Below are 14372 nucleotides of genomic sequence, written 5' to 3'. Positions count from 1 at the left end.
TGGCACTTTTTCAGTCTGCAGCCTGCCTCAGTCTCCCCTATCTGGTGTCACTGTGCTTCTGCTCCCAACATGGATACTCAGCCAAAGAAGACAATTTCTGCCCCTCCAGAACCATCTCTGATGACAGGACTTTAAAGAGCAGACAGACTGTCCTCGGGTAGGGCTGCAGGTGATGCCCCCGAGCTGCCTGTTAGTAGAAGACCTTGGCAACACACCTGCCAGAAGGGGAATGCCCTCTGTCCTACATCTGCCCCGCTGGCCTCCTCTGTTGGGCCTGCCAGTCAAGTCTCTGCCCTGAGCCCCGCATCGTGAAGTCCCGTGGGCCCTGGCCCCGGTGCCCTGCACCTATACCTCCTCCTGCCACCCCACCCCTGACCTGGCCTCTACCTGGCTTCTTGTTTCTCAGGCCTGTCTGTCCTGATCCAGTTCAGCGCTGCAAAAGGCCCAGGATAGGGTTCAGTTCATTAGTTCTAACTGAAAGAATGTTCTGCATAGTAGCAAGCTAAAACTTTCCCACTCATAAGTCCACCTACTGGTTCTACTTCCAGTCCCTGGAGCAAGAAAGACTGAATTGACTACATCTTCTGCCTGAGTGTTGTTTTAGTTTCCTTGTTGCTAAAGCAAATACCATGCAATGGCTTGGCTGCAACAAGGGGAATTTATGGATTCATGGTTTTGAGGCTAGGGGAAGTTCAAAATCAAGGCATCATCAAGGTGATGCTTTCTCCCAGAAGATGTTCTGGAGCCAGCTGCCAACCACCCTTGGTGCTTGGCTTTTCTATTGCATGGCAAGGTACATGGTGGCCTCTCCTGGCTTCTCCCTTCCCTTCCAGGTTCCGTTTGTTCAGCCTCTGGCAGCGCCCTCAGACTTTTTCTCTCTCTGCCTGAATTTCATTCTGCTTATAAAGGAAGCCAGTCATCTGGATTAAAGCCTAACCTGACTCAGCGAGGCCACACCTCAAGTGAAATAGCCTCACCAAAAGGTCCTGTTTACAATGGCTCATGCCCACGGGATGAAATGAGATTATGAACATGTTTTTCTGGGGTTCATAGCTCCCAGCTCCACGAGGTCCTCCCAATGTTTGAAGACAACTTGAAGATTACAAACTCATCCCTTTGAGGCTTCTCTCCAGGCTGAGCGGTTCCATGGGTTACCTGCTCTCCAGACGCTCACCATTTTGGAAATTTTCTGGGTCATCGGATTTACCCTTGAAAAGTTTTTCAGAAGACTGGCAAACTGTCCCAGATTGGAGGAGACTAAGGAGACAGGATAACTAAATGCTATGTGGGAGCCTGGTTTGGATTCTGGGCCAGAAAAAGGAGCTGAGTGGGGCAAGGGACTTAATTTGAAGAGGATCTGTAATTTAGCTGATAGTGTCAATGCCACTTGGGTTTTAGTGATTGTACTATGGGTATGTAAGAGGTTCACATTTGGGAAAGCTGGGTGAAGAGTGTACAGGAAGTCTTCGAACTGTGTTGCATATTTTGGGTTACGTCTAATATTTCAAAATGAAAAGTTCTTAAAAGTTATAAAAAAAAAGTCTTTCAGGTATTGTGATGGATTTTTGCATTGTTGTTTCAGCAAAACTGGAGCTCCCTTTCCTCAAGCTCCCTTCTCTGCATAGTTCCTTGTTGGCTTGGGCCACAAGAACCATTTTGCGTGAGATTTGCAAGGCAGAAGGGAAGGAGAGCTCTGGAGGTTGGTGGCGGGGCACAGCGAGCTGCTGCAGCCCGTGCATTTTGTTGGTACCGGGCACTGGCCATGCCCAAGGCCCCTTCCAGATCTTCTACCAGTGTGTCTGACTCCTCGGCAAGGTGCACTTGTTAGCTCCAGGAAGGGCAGTGTTTAGAGGAAACATGGGTTCCATATTCAATATATGCTATGCTTAGCATTTTCTTGGAAAGTCCCTTCCTCCCCTCACCTATTGTCACTCCCAGTATCAGCTAGTTGTTCATCCTTTGGTTTTTCCAGTAAACACGCTGATGACTTCTATTACAATTATTTAGAATTTCCACACTATCTCCTAGAAAGGCACTTGACAACGAGCTAGTTATGAGTACAGCTCTATCAGGGCCATCGAAAGTTTTGCTTTCTCTTTGAGTTAACCGGGTCACATTGTTGTATCCTTTTAAGCTTGTGGCCACTGTAAATCTCTAGAAATGTTCCCATGGAAGTGGTTCTCAATCCAGATCTTCTCCAGTTCATTCTTGCAATTGACTTTTGAACCCATAGGCTTTGTTTACATTTTTACATGACAGAACAGTACATGACTCCCCGTAAACATCGTCCTCGGGCTCTCAGTTCATCATTCTAGTTGTCCTGCTTAATTTGAGTATGATGTCTGTCATCTCGCAAACTAATTATCCCTACCAACTTTGTATTACTTATGCATTTGATAATATATTTAAAATCTCATCCAAGTTGCTATAGAGGACAGAGGCCTGGAAGCTGCTGCCCGTCAGCCTCCGTCAGTCCAACTGGGGCTCAAGCTGAAAACCATCATGCCTGTACCCGCATTTCTCTATCTTATCCACAAAAATACCGTCAGATGCTGTCACATCCGCGTTTCCCTGATTTAGCAGAACAGACAAGACATCTGTTTACGCATCTGTAGCTAGTATAACTTGCCTTACCGGCTTGGGATACAAATATGGGTCACATCATTTTTAATTTTCCAGATTAATCTCTTGAATCCTCACATGCCCAAGTAAGCAAGAACTCTCTCCCGCTCCCTCTCCTCCCCCTCCTCCTCTCTGCCACCCATGTATGCCTGTGTCGCCGGTGCAGAGCTTGGCCAAGAGAACCCAGGCTGGCTCTCTCTGCTGCCCTTTGCTTCACTACTGAAAACAGAAGGCCTCACCCAGCCTCTGCTGCGCTGAGGCCAACATTCCCAGTCCCTGCACAGGCCACAGAGATTCTTGCCTGAGTGTCATGCGTGGGCAAGTGTGTGCCACCCGGGGGATCTACACACCAGCCCCCTCTGCGAGGGCAGCTGGGTTGGGGGGACCCCCGTGGCTCAGCACCACCTCCAGCTGGAGGGCACTCTCATCCGCAGGTCACACTTCCCCTCTCCTGCGGGCAAGTGGAAGCCACCGGTGGAGACAGGTGGGACCGTTTCAGCCCCGTCGGAGAAGATCTGATAATAGTGAGCCTCCGACGAGAAGGGATGGGTTCTGCTCCCTTTTCTCTCAGAAAGCCCCTTTCTCCTGGATAAACGTGCCCAATTGCTTCCAGCAACCAGCCCTTCCTACCAAGAAATATGGAGAACAGCCTTTGTCAAGGTACACGGCAGGGAAAGACATCCCGGGTATGGGTTTATCGCCTGTTCTTGGCACGACGGATGCCTACCTGCTCACCTTTAGGTAACTGAAAGAGATCATTCGTGTGATTGTTCTTGGAACAAAAGCTTCCTCCAAGGTGGTTTGCTACCTCTACTTTGCTGAAAGGCAACTTTTAAATGGTGGCTTATTGTGTTAAAAAAAAAAAAAAAGAGACAGAAAATTCCACTTTCTAGGCACCCCATTACAAATCTCGTCCTTATTTTTGCCGTGAGTCAATGCCAAGTTCAGAAGTCAGAGGTCATTAACTGCACCCAAATGCACTGTTTTCCCTTTCTGAAAACTGAAAACAATTCATACTTCCCTGGTTATTGGCTCCAAGCCCAAATTTCTTAAAAATCACGGCCAAGACCCCTCAAGCATATGTCCACACTGTGAAGTGATTCATCTAAAACCGAGCTCACTGACGTGTCCAGATGCTCCCTTCCTCTCTTCGCTGCTCTTGGGCTTGGAATTCTTCTTTTGGAATTTGCCTTTACACTTTCCAGCGTGAGAATTCCTCTTCTGGTGGGGGAATAACAGTATTCATTAAAAACTCTGCCCCTCCAGTAACTGTAGGACCTGGCTCTCTTCCTTGTCATTTTTCTTGCTCCAAATAACTTAAAAGGAAAAAAAAAAAGTATTTCTGCAATCTCTGCCACTCGCTTCCATCTCAGCTCATTTCTCACTTTAGTATTCTTGACACCAGCCTTACGAGGCTGTGCTGCTTTTTGGCCTTTGTTTTTGGATCTCTGCCCCTTACCACTGTTATACATGCTCTTTCAAATTCTGAACTCACTCTGCATTCATGGCAGTTTTTTTTAAGATGCTCTCCTCCCCCCACTCCACCTTCCTTCTCAATCAGCTCATTAGGCTTATTCCTCATTCCACAAGAATTTATGGAGCACCTCCTCGGCATCGGGCACAATGAGATACGAGGGAGCAAAACCAGATTGGGTACCTGCATGAGCAGACGTTCCTTAGGGAAATAAGTACACAGACCTTAGTCGAATCATGGCACAAATAAATATAACATCGCAGCTGTGGTAACTGTTAAGAGGCCCCAATTGTGTCTAAGCGATTTTAAAATCATTATTATTATTTGAAATCCAGGCAACGAGACAAGAAAGGGATCACTGAGCTCACATCTAAAAGAGGAGCAGGAAGGATTTCCTGAGGTCAAGAAGGGAGAAGGAGCCTTCCAGGAAGAGACCAGCACAGGCAAAGGCCCCGTGGCATGGGAAGCATGGTGCTTATGCGGGCCTGAAGCCCACGAGGCTGGAGCAGGGAGTGAGCGGGGGCTCGGTGGGGCTGGAGAGCCGGATGGGCGCCAGACTCTGCAGCGCCTGGCAGGCTGCTAAAGCTGGCTGTCTTTATCCCCAAAGCGCTGGGAAGCCCCTGAGTGGTTTTAGAGGTGTGGAGATGGGAAAGGGAAGGAGAGGCATACACTTAGATTTGAATTTCAGCAACAATCACGCAGGCTACCGCCAGCACGGAGAGTGGAGAGTGCCTTGGGACTCTGGAAGATGCCAGAGCTGATATGGGGAGGCCCTCGGGCAGCTGAGGTTGCAGTCCAGGTGGAAAGTGAAGGTAGCTGACCCGGGAGTGGGTGATGTGGGGATGGGAAGAGGGGTTACGACAAATTCAGGATTTTAAATGCGCAGAACTTGGAGGGGGTGAAACGTGGGAGGGAAGTGAGAGGGAAGAACCACGCTTGTCTCCTGGGTTGATTCATGAGTGGATAATGAGAATTTTGTTCTTTGGAGATTTCTGTCCCTCTTGAGCCATTTTCTCCTTTAAATTTCTGACTCTTGCAAATTTCCAAAAGTTGCTTACCTTAAGTGAAGTGAACTGGCAGCAGCTTTCCTTTCTGTACAATGAAGAGTGCCATGGATGAAGCAGTCGTTTTCTCCCAGGGCCCCGTCAATTCTGCATCATAAACCAATTTGGACACATGGTTTTACAGCCGGGTCAAAAAAAGGAGTTCTCCTTGTTTTTCTTCTATTTTCCCAAGAATTTCATAAAGCAAATTAAACATTCTTGGGTCTTCTACAAAGGACATGGGGTCACCTTCTGGATCTCATCCTTACCGTGTCCCAGGGACTGGTCTGTTGCATCATCAGCTCATTCAGTCCCTCCAATAACCCCAGGGAGCAGATCCAGTTAGCATCCTCCTTTCACATATGGGGAAACTGGGACGCAATGGGGTTAAATAACTGGCCCACATTTCCACAGTCAGGATTTGAACTCTGGCTCCAGGGTCTGTAACCTGAGCCCTTACTCGAATTGCCTCTGGAGCATGGCCTTTCTGCAGGATTTTTCAAACTGAATTGAACGAGAATCTCTTGGGTGGGAGTCGATCCCAGGCACACCTGCATATTTCAAGAGCTTCTCCTGCAATTAGAATAGAGACCTTTAGTTACCACCCAGGGATCCCAGCACAGAGAGCTGAAGCTTAAAAGAGGCCTCCTGGTGAAATTTCTACCAGGTACTTAAGAGGTAAGAATGGAATTGCTGAACACAAAAGTCGCCTGGGGGCCCTGGAAGTGTTAGGACCTGGAGGAAGCTTGGGCCAGAGGCCTTCAATTGTCCCCCTGGACTCCGGGTGTGGCAAATCCATTCCAGGAGGCAGAGATGCCCCCTGCGCGGTCTCGAGACAGACCACAGGACGAGGCCAGGGAAGGTGGTCTCCCCCAAAGGAGGTCCAAAGGGGTCCACACAAAGCCCCAGGCTCTTCAAAGCCCCCTTCATCAGGACTAGGGGATTTGCCCACCAGACATTCAGGTGCTGAGTGTGGTACTACCGAATGAGCACAGATGGTTTGAGGGGTAAATATTTTAAGTGGTACTTAGTTGCTGTGCTATCAGCACTCTCAGCTTGAGGGTAGAGCAGGGGTTCTTAACCTTTTTTTGTTCCACGGACCCCTTTACCAGTCAGGTGAAATGAATACGACTGTAATTTATTTATCGCATACATTCATAAGGGAAGGAAATGCTGAATTTCAGTTAGAGGTCAGAGAAAATAAAGAGAAGTTGATTTTTTTCATTTCAAGCTCAGGGACCCCTTGAAATCTTTTCATGGACCCCTTGGGTTAAGTATCCCTGGTATAGAATTGTTTTTGGGGAAGCGGACTTGGCCCAGTGGTTAGGGCGTCCGTCTACCACATGGGAGGTCCCCTGTTCAAACCCCGGGCCTCCTTGACCTGCGTGGAGCTGGCCCATGCGCAGTGCTGATGCGCGCAGGGAGTGCCCTGCCACGCAGGGGTGTCCCCCACGTAGGGGAGCCCCACGGGCAAGGAGTGCGCCCCATAAGGAGAGCCGCCCAGCGCGAAAGAAAGTGCAGCCTGCCCAGGAATGGCACCGCCCATACATCCCCAACAGAAGCGGACAAAGAAACAAGAGGCAGCAAATAGACACAGAGAACAGACAACCGGGGGAGGGGGGGAATTAAATAAATAAATAAATCTTAAAAAAAAAATTTTTTTTTAATTATTAAAAAAAAAAGAATTGCTTTTGTATAACAATGAAAGCCACCCACTCTTTATCCCCCACCCCCACCCCAGGACTCTCAGAAAAAAATGAGGAGAGGACTTTGCAAGTGTCTGGCAATCCCATAAAAGATGTATTAGAACTATTTAAAAAAGAAAGCAAACAAGAGTTAAATACAGAATTCAAGATCATGGTTATCGCGAATGGGGAGTTGTGGGGCGAGCATGGCGGGGAAGTATGGGAGCTGCCCAGTGGTTAGGATGCTTTTGTTCTGAGTACGGGGTTTGTGGGCACTTAATCCATTATCAAAACAGCTAGCAAACAAACTAACCAAATAAATACACAGAAGTCGCCCTGCCTGGACAAATGGCAAGAGTGCATTGTGAAACAAGCATTGTGATTAAGTCAATGCTGGGCCAATTTAAAAAGGATGAAAAGGTGTAGAGAAAAAGAACCACCTGCAAATAATCTTGCCACTCATAGGTAACCATTGTTAATATTTTCCTTTCCAGACCTTTTGTACAATTATCTTTTTTATACTGTTGCCGTCGCATGTGTTTTAGTTGGCTAGGCTGCTGTGGCAGTTTGATATGGTTTATGAATTCCAAAAATAGATAATGTATTATGTTTGTAAACTGGTCTGTCCCTCTGGGCATGTTAGATTGTATTGGATTCAGAGGTTTTACTTTTACTTGATTAAATAATTATTAAGGCTTTGATTGGGCCATGTCAGTAGGACGTTGCATCCCTGCCCCTTTGGTGGGTGGGGACTCAGAGAAATTGCACCGCAGAGAAGAGAGGTTGGAGTTTTGAGCTGGAGCCTGGGAAGTGAACACACAGGAGAAGAACACAGAGGAATAGATACAGCAGAGGCCCCAGGAAGAGATGAGCCATTCACCTAAGAGTCTACAGCTGTCCTTGTGGAGAGAGGCAAGCCTGAGCCCGGAGAGAATCGAGCCCCAGGGAGAGAGATAAAGCCTAGAGAGCCTGATGGTCTACAGCAGATACTGGAAGAAGCTGGGGCCACGGAACCTCAAGAGGAAGAGGAAGGCTGGACGTCGGCAGCCATTTTGCTCCCACACATGGAGAAAGACTCTGGTGAGGGAAGTAACTTATGCTTTATGACCTGGTAACTGTAAGCTCCTATTCCAAATAAATGCCCTTTATGAAAGCCAACAGATTTCTGGTATTTTGCATCAGCACCCCTTTGACTAATATAGCTGCCAAAATGCAGTATACCAGAAATGGATTTGCTTTTACAGTGGGGATCTATTTGCTTTTAAGCTAGCTAACAGTTCTGAGGCTGTGAAAATGTCCCAATTAAGGCATCATCAGGTGATGCTTTCTCCCCAGAGACCAGCTGCCAGCGATCCTGGGCTTCTCTGTCATATGACGCACACGGTGCCGTCTCCTGGTCTCTCCCTTCTCTTCTGGGTTTCATTGCTTCAACTTCTGGCTTCCTCTGGCTCTCTCTCTGTCTGAATTCATTCCATTTCTAAAGGACTCCAATAAAAGGATTAAGACCCACCCTGGGACGAGGAGATGTCCTGGGTGGTGCTTCACGGACAATTACGGGACATTGTAGATCCCCCCAGGGCCCACTGGATGGAACGTGGGAGAGTGTGGGCTATGATGTGGACCATTGACTAGGGGTGCAGTGATACTCAGAGATGTACTTACCAGGTGCAATGGATGTGTCACGATGAGGGAAGAGAGTGTTGCTGTGGGGGGAGTGGGGGGTGGGGGCGGTGGGGTTGAATGGGACCTCATATTTTTTGAATGTAATTTTTAAAAATAAATAAATAATTTAAATTAAAAAAAAAAAAAAAAGACCCACCCTGGGCCATGCCTCGCTCAAGCAGCCTAGTCAGAAGGTCCTACTTACAATATGTCCACACCCACAGAAATGGATTAATTTTCTTTTGAAAGATTTATTTATTTATTTCTACCCCCTTCCTCCACGGCCCCACCCCCCATCGTCTGCTCTGTGTCCATTCGCTGTGTGTTCTTCTGTGTCTGCTTATATTCTCATTAGGTGGCTCTGGGAACTGATCCTGGGGCCTTCCAGAGTGGGAGAGAGGCGCTCAATCTCTTGTGCCACCTCAGCTCCCTGATCTACTGCATCTCTTATTGTCTCTCCTCTGTGTCTCTCCATGTGGGTCAGCACTCCTGTGCAGGGCAGCATTCCTGTGTGGGCCAACTCTCTGCTCAGGCCAGCTTGCCTTCACCAGGAGGCTCTGGGCATTGAACCCTGGACCTCCTATATGGTAGATGGGAGTGCAATTGCTTGAGCCACATCTGCTTCCCTGGGTTAACTTTAAGAACATGCTTTTCTGGGGCACATAGAGTCTCAAGCTACCACACACCATATCTATGATTCTTTGTATCCTCTTTTTGCTTAACATTAGAGCAGGTACATATTTTTTCATTTCATTAAAGACTTTTCATGAACATAATGTTTACTGTTAACATAATATTTCCCTTCATGGGCATAATAGGATTGACTTAGCCTTACTTGCACTGGACATTGCTTGTTTCCAACTTTTTGACAGTATAAGGAAAGTGGTGATGAATATTTGAGTGCATAAGTTTCCCATCCCGTGTATATATTTATCATTCTTTATTTAGAACAGATTATTAGAATTATGTTCATATTCATTTAGATATGAACATTCTAAGGCCTATTTTACCAAGCTACCAACTCACTTTCTAGAAGTTTTATGCACATTTACCCCTTTACCAGTGAGAGGCTCTATTCACTGCATTTCTATCAGCTGTGGCAGGTAGAATAATGCCGCCCCCAAGCTGTCTACACCCTCTTCCCCAGAGCCTGTGGAAGTCGTCTTACATGGCCAAGGGAATTAAGGTTGCTGATCAGCCACCCTGAGTAGGGAGACTATCCTGGGTTACCTAGGTGGGCCCAGTGTCATCACAAGGGCCCCTGAAAGTGCAAGTGGGAAGCAAAGGAGGAGAACCAGAGAGAAGGCAGAATGAGAAGGACTTGAGCCTGACGTTGTAGGTTCTGAAGATGGAGGAAGGCGCCACGAGCCAAGGGATGGAGGCGGCCTCTAGACGCTCGAAAAGGCAAGGAAATAGATTCTCTCCCAGAGCCCCAGGAAGAAACGCAGCCCTGCTGATACCTTGGTTTTGGCCCAGGGAGACTCTTTCTGGATTTCTAACTCCCAAACTGCCAGATAATAAATTTGAGTTGTTTTAAGTTGTTAAATTTGGGGTCACTTGTTATGGCAGCAGTTGAAAACTCATACACCGGTATCGGTTATTTTCGTTTCAAGTAATCTCATTCCATCCCACTTTAATTTCAAACAGCAAATATCTTTGCAATTTTTAGGTGAAAAGTGGTAATTTCACTGTTGCTTTAATATTTATTTTGTTGATTTTCTTTTTTTGTGGTAGAGTACATCTATTTTTCTGTCTCCTCAGAAAAGACCCTCCTTCTGGGAAAGGCTCTTACCCTATTTCTAGTCAATGTGGTATCGAAGTACAGCTGGTAACTGAGCCAAGGTAAGTCCCTCAGAGCCTTTTGTTGTAAAGTGTTAGGATTAGAGAAACAAGCTCCATCTTTCTCCAGTGGTGCAGGAAACAGAGGCGAGTCACAGCAACTCCGGGGGCTGAGTTTGCTGCCGTGGCACAAAACCTGAGAGAATGGTGCTCTCTGCAGAGGAGGTCAGGGGGCAGGAATGGGGAGAAAGCCTCAGTGGTGCTGGTCATCAGGTCGGCTGCACTCTTGCTCGTCCTGCGGCTGCGGGAGGCTTCCAGAGTCCCCTGTGCCTGAATTAGTTTGAGTTGTGTTTCGATCACTTACCACCCAAAGAGTCTTCGTGCAGAAATTGGAACCAGGACTGGGATGTGGAAACTGACCAGCCGCAAATGGCTGAATCGAGATCGGCGGGGGGTGGTGACAGTGAGTAGCCCCAAATCCAAGCCTGGGAAAATCGCCATCCCTATTGGCAGTGGGTTAGAAGATTCCCCAGTGTCTAGTGAGATTTGTACCACGTACTGTTCAGACTTATACTCTAAAAGACTCGGTTGGAAAATACAAGGACAAGGGAACATGCCATTGATACCTTGTAGCCTTCGGATGGGCGGGAGAAAGAGAAAGGGAGAGAAAAAGAGGGAGATTGGAGACCCAGAAGAAGCAAGCCTTCAGGGAGCTGCTGGACAGATAGACAAAGTTTCGTAAAGAGAGGTCTTTCTGGCGGTAGCCAACAAGCCCACAGAGCCAAGGGCCACATAGTCATGCCCTTTGCTCAGCAGCCAAAGCTAATCCTCTGTCTCACACTAAAAGCTCTGCTCTGATTAAGCCATACCCCCTGAACGGGCTGGGAGAGTGTAAACTATAATCCATGCGGTGCAGCAGTGCTCCCAAATGTAATCATCAGATGCAACGAACGTGTCGCACTGATGAAAGAGATTGTCGATGTGGGAGGAGTGGGGGGTGTGGGGAGTGGGGTATATGGGAACCTGTTATATATTTTTAATGTAACATTTTGTGTGATCTACGTATCTTTTTTTTAAAAAAAGATAATTTAAAAAAAAAAAAAAAGAAGAGACTGTAGAATCCTGGAGATGGGGTTGGTGACGGCTGGGAAGGGGCAGAACCAGCCAGGCACCTGGTGCACTCCCAGCCTGGTGAGGCATCACCCAGCTCCCCCCACCCCTGCTGGGTGGAAGGCCCTGGGATGCGGGGTGGGGGGCAGAGACAACGCCCCAGGGCCAGAGCTGCTCTGCCGTTTCTCCTTCTCTGATGCACCCTGGCGGGAGGGCAGAGCCTCCCGGGCTGCTGCTAAGAGGCTCGAGCCACTCGCGGGTCCAGGACAGCCTTCAGGGTCTTAAAAAATTTCTGGGATTGGTTATTGGCCAACAGAGAAACGCAAAAATGAAACTCACAGTTGGATGATTAAGGTTTTAAGGGAGTCGTAGTGCCAGAAGAGCCCGCCAACGTGAGGTGGATGGTTGCTCAACCGCTAAGGTAGTTATTTTTCGGGCTTTCCTGTTGCCAAGAACTACCTGGGACGATTGTTGAACGCACAGATTCCCACGTGTATCCCCACCCCTCGTCCTCAGGAGATTCAGTGGGTCTGGCATGTGGTCGGGAATGTGTGGTTTCACCAAATTCCCTGAGAGATTTTTATCGTGGAACAGATTTGGGAAACTCTGTCCTGAGGTAATCGCCAGGTACCTAGACCAAAGGGAAGTGGTTTGTGAGTAGTACAGCCCTGAACAGGGGAATATTCTAGAAATGCTCCCAACAGGCACCAGAGGAGGCAGTGAGAGTCTCCTCGCCATCCTGGACCAGGGGCCACTGCACGTTGCTTCCTTTTTATCCATCGTAGAAGGTCGCCTCTAAGATGGTCACCCCGTTTGCCCGCCAGCACTGTACACAGGGTGTGTCGGAGGTGGTTGGCGGTTGCAGTCATCATTTAGCCAGTGAGTTTGAGAAGACTTGACCAAGACAAATGGACACACCCAGGAATCCTGGACATGGGGTTGTTGTCAAATGGCCCTCTCAGTTAATACTTTGAGCACCACACCCATACACACCCAAATCCACTCATTTTCTCCAGAAACACAGAAATAGTAGCTCACATTTTAAAAACACTTGGTATGTTATGGCACTCGGTGCTTTCTAGCCATTAGCTCATTCAATTCTTCCAACCACCCTCCTCGGTAGGTTCTATTATTATCCCCCATTTTACAGATGAGGAAACTGGGGCTTAGACAGATTAAGAAATCTGCCCCAGATCACACAGCTGGTCAGTCATGGAGCCGAGGACTGAGCACGGGCAGCCCGGCTCCAGAACTGGAGATTTTAACCCCTGTTCTATGCTGCCTTCCCCATGATGGCGAAGCATCTGAAAAAGAAAAAAAGAAAAATGGTAGGGACCCATTTCAAAAGAAGACAAACATCTTTGCGAATCAGAAACAAGAAAAGAAACAAGAAAACTAACACCAAGAAAGACTGCCAGCAAAAGCAATCAGCAGGAAATAAATTCCCTCCAGAAGAAAAGAAAATAGTAGAGCAAGATGAAAATGGTCATAAAATAAACAAGTTTGGAATCCTCAAAAGATAAGGGAAGAAATGAACAAGAATAAGTGAATAGGAAAGAGGAATGGAAATCGTGGAAATGGAAACTTTAGTAGTTAAAATTAAAAACTAAACAGATGGGGAAGCTCTGGACCAAACACTGCTGAATAAATAATCAATAATTAGTGTTTTGGAAGATATCACTGAGGAATTCACCATGACACAACACAGGAGATTAAAAAAAAAATTATGAAAGGACAATTGTGAAACATGGAAAAGAGTTTGAGAGGCTTTATCCAAGAAGTTAAAAGAAAGGATTAGAGCAAATGGTGAAGAATGTTTGATGTGATAATGGTCATGAATTCTCCAGAACCGTCAGACAGAAAATGTCCTCTGAATGCTAAGTGGAATAATGAGTCATTCGATACCCATACATGCTGTTCTAAACCTGCAGAACATCAAGCATAAACAAGGAAACCTAAAAGCTACCTGAGAAACAGAGAGGCCTCCCACATGATAGATTCTGGACTTGGGGCTGAGACAGTAGCTGGATAAGGCTTTGCTTTACATCCTAAAGGGATGGGAAGAGGATGGTTGCATAATGTTAGGAGAGGATATTTGGTGGCATTACTTGTGTGAGAAGGGATGTGGATGCTGGGAGTCCAATGAGTATCCTATGTTTTTTATTTTATTTTATTTTATTTATTTTTAATTTACTTCATTTATATCCCCTTCCCCCAGATGGTTCACTCATCTATCTGCTCATTTTTTGGTCACCTTCTCCAGGAGGCACAGGGAACCGAACCCAGGACCTCCCACAAACAGCCTGAGCCACATCCGGTCCCTTGTATCCTGTGTTTTGCATTCATTTTTGCAATTGTCCCATTAACGGTAGTCCATCATTTACAACGGAGTTCACTGTGTTATACAGTCCTATGTGGTTTTTTCTTTAAATTTTTATTCCTGTAACTTTTACACAACCTAAAATTCCCCCCTTTTAACCACATCCACATATATAATCCAGTGCAGAAATTTTTGACCTTGAGACCAGAGACAGTGGGTCACAGGAGCTCTCTGGAAGCAAAGTTGTGAAACAGCCGTGTCTCCTGCCTGTGGGCAATGCCAGGCTGAGAGAATACAGCTGATATGCAGAGAAAAGCAAAGATGAGAGGTGAGAGCATGAATCCTGTCGCTGTTAAGGATCTGGTTGTATCACTGTCCTTCCAGATCTTATAGGAATCTTCCATGGCTTCCCCCTTCTGCCTAAACTTGTAAACTTTAGATTTCTAATATTTTCAGCCAAGTGAATTTTAGTTCACTGAACGGTGAGCTTGACATTTTGTTATTCTTTAACTATTTGCTTATTTTCTTTTGGGAAATGTTCTTATTTATTTATCTACTGGGTCTTATGTAGCGTTGTTTTTAAATATGCAATATTTCCCAACCAAAATTCTATGCTCTCTGACCTAATCCTCTTTCTTTTTTGCCTTTCTCAGTAATGGCTTCCCTGCCTTTACACA

The sequence above is a fragment of the Dasypus novemcinctus genome, chromosome 9 (assembly GCF_030445035.2).
Source record: "Dasypus novemcinctus isolate mDasNov1 chromosome 9, mDasNov1.1.hap2, whole genome shotgun sequence".
Taxonomy (NCBI): Eukaryota; Metazoa; Chordata; class Mammalia; order Cingulata; family Dasypodidae; genus Dasypus; species Dasypus novemcinctus.
This window is presented reverse-complemented; position numbering follows the sequence as displayed.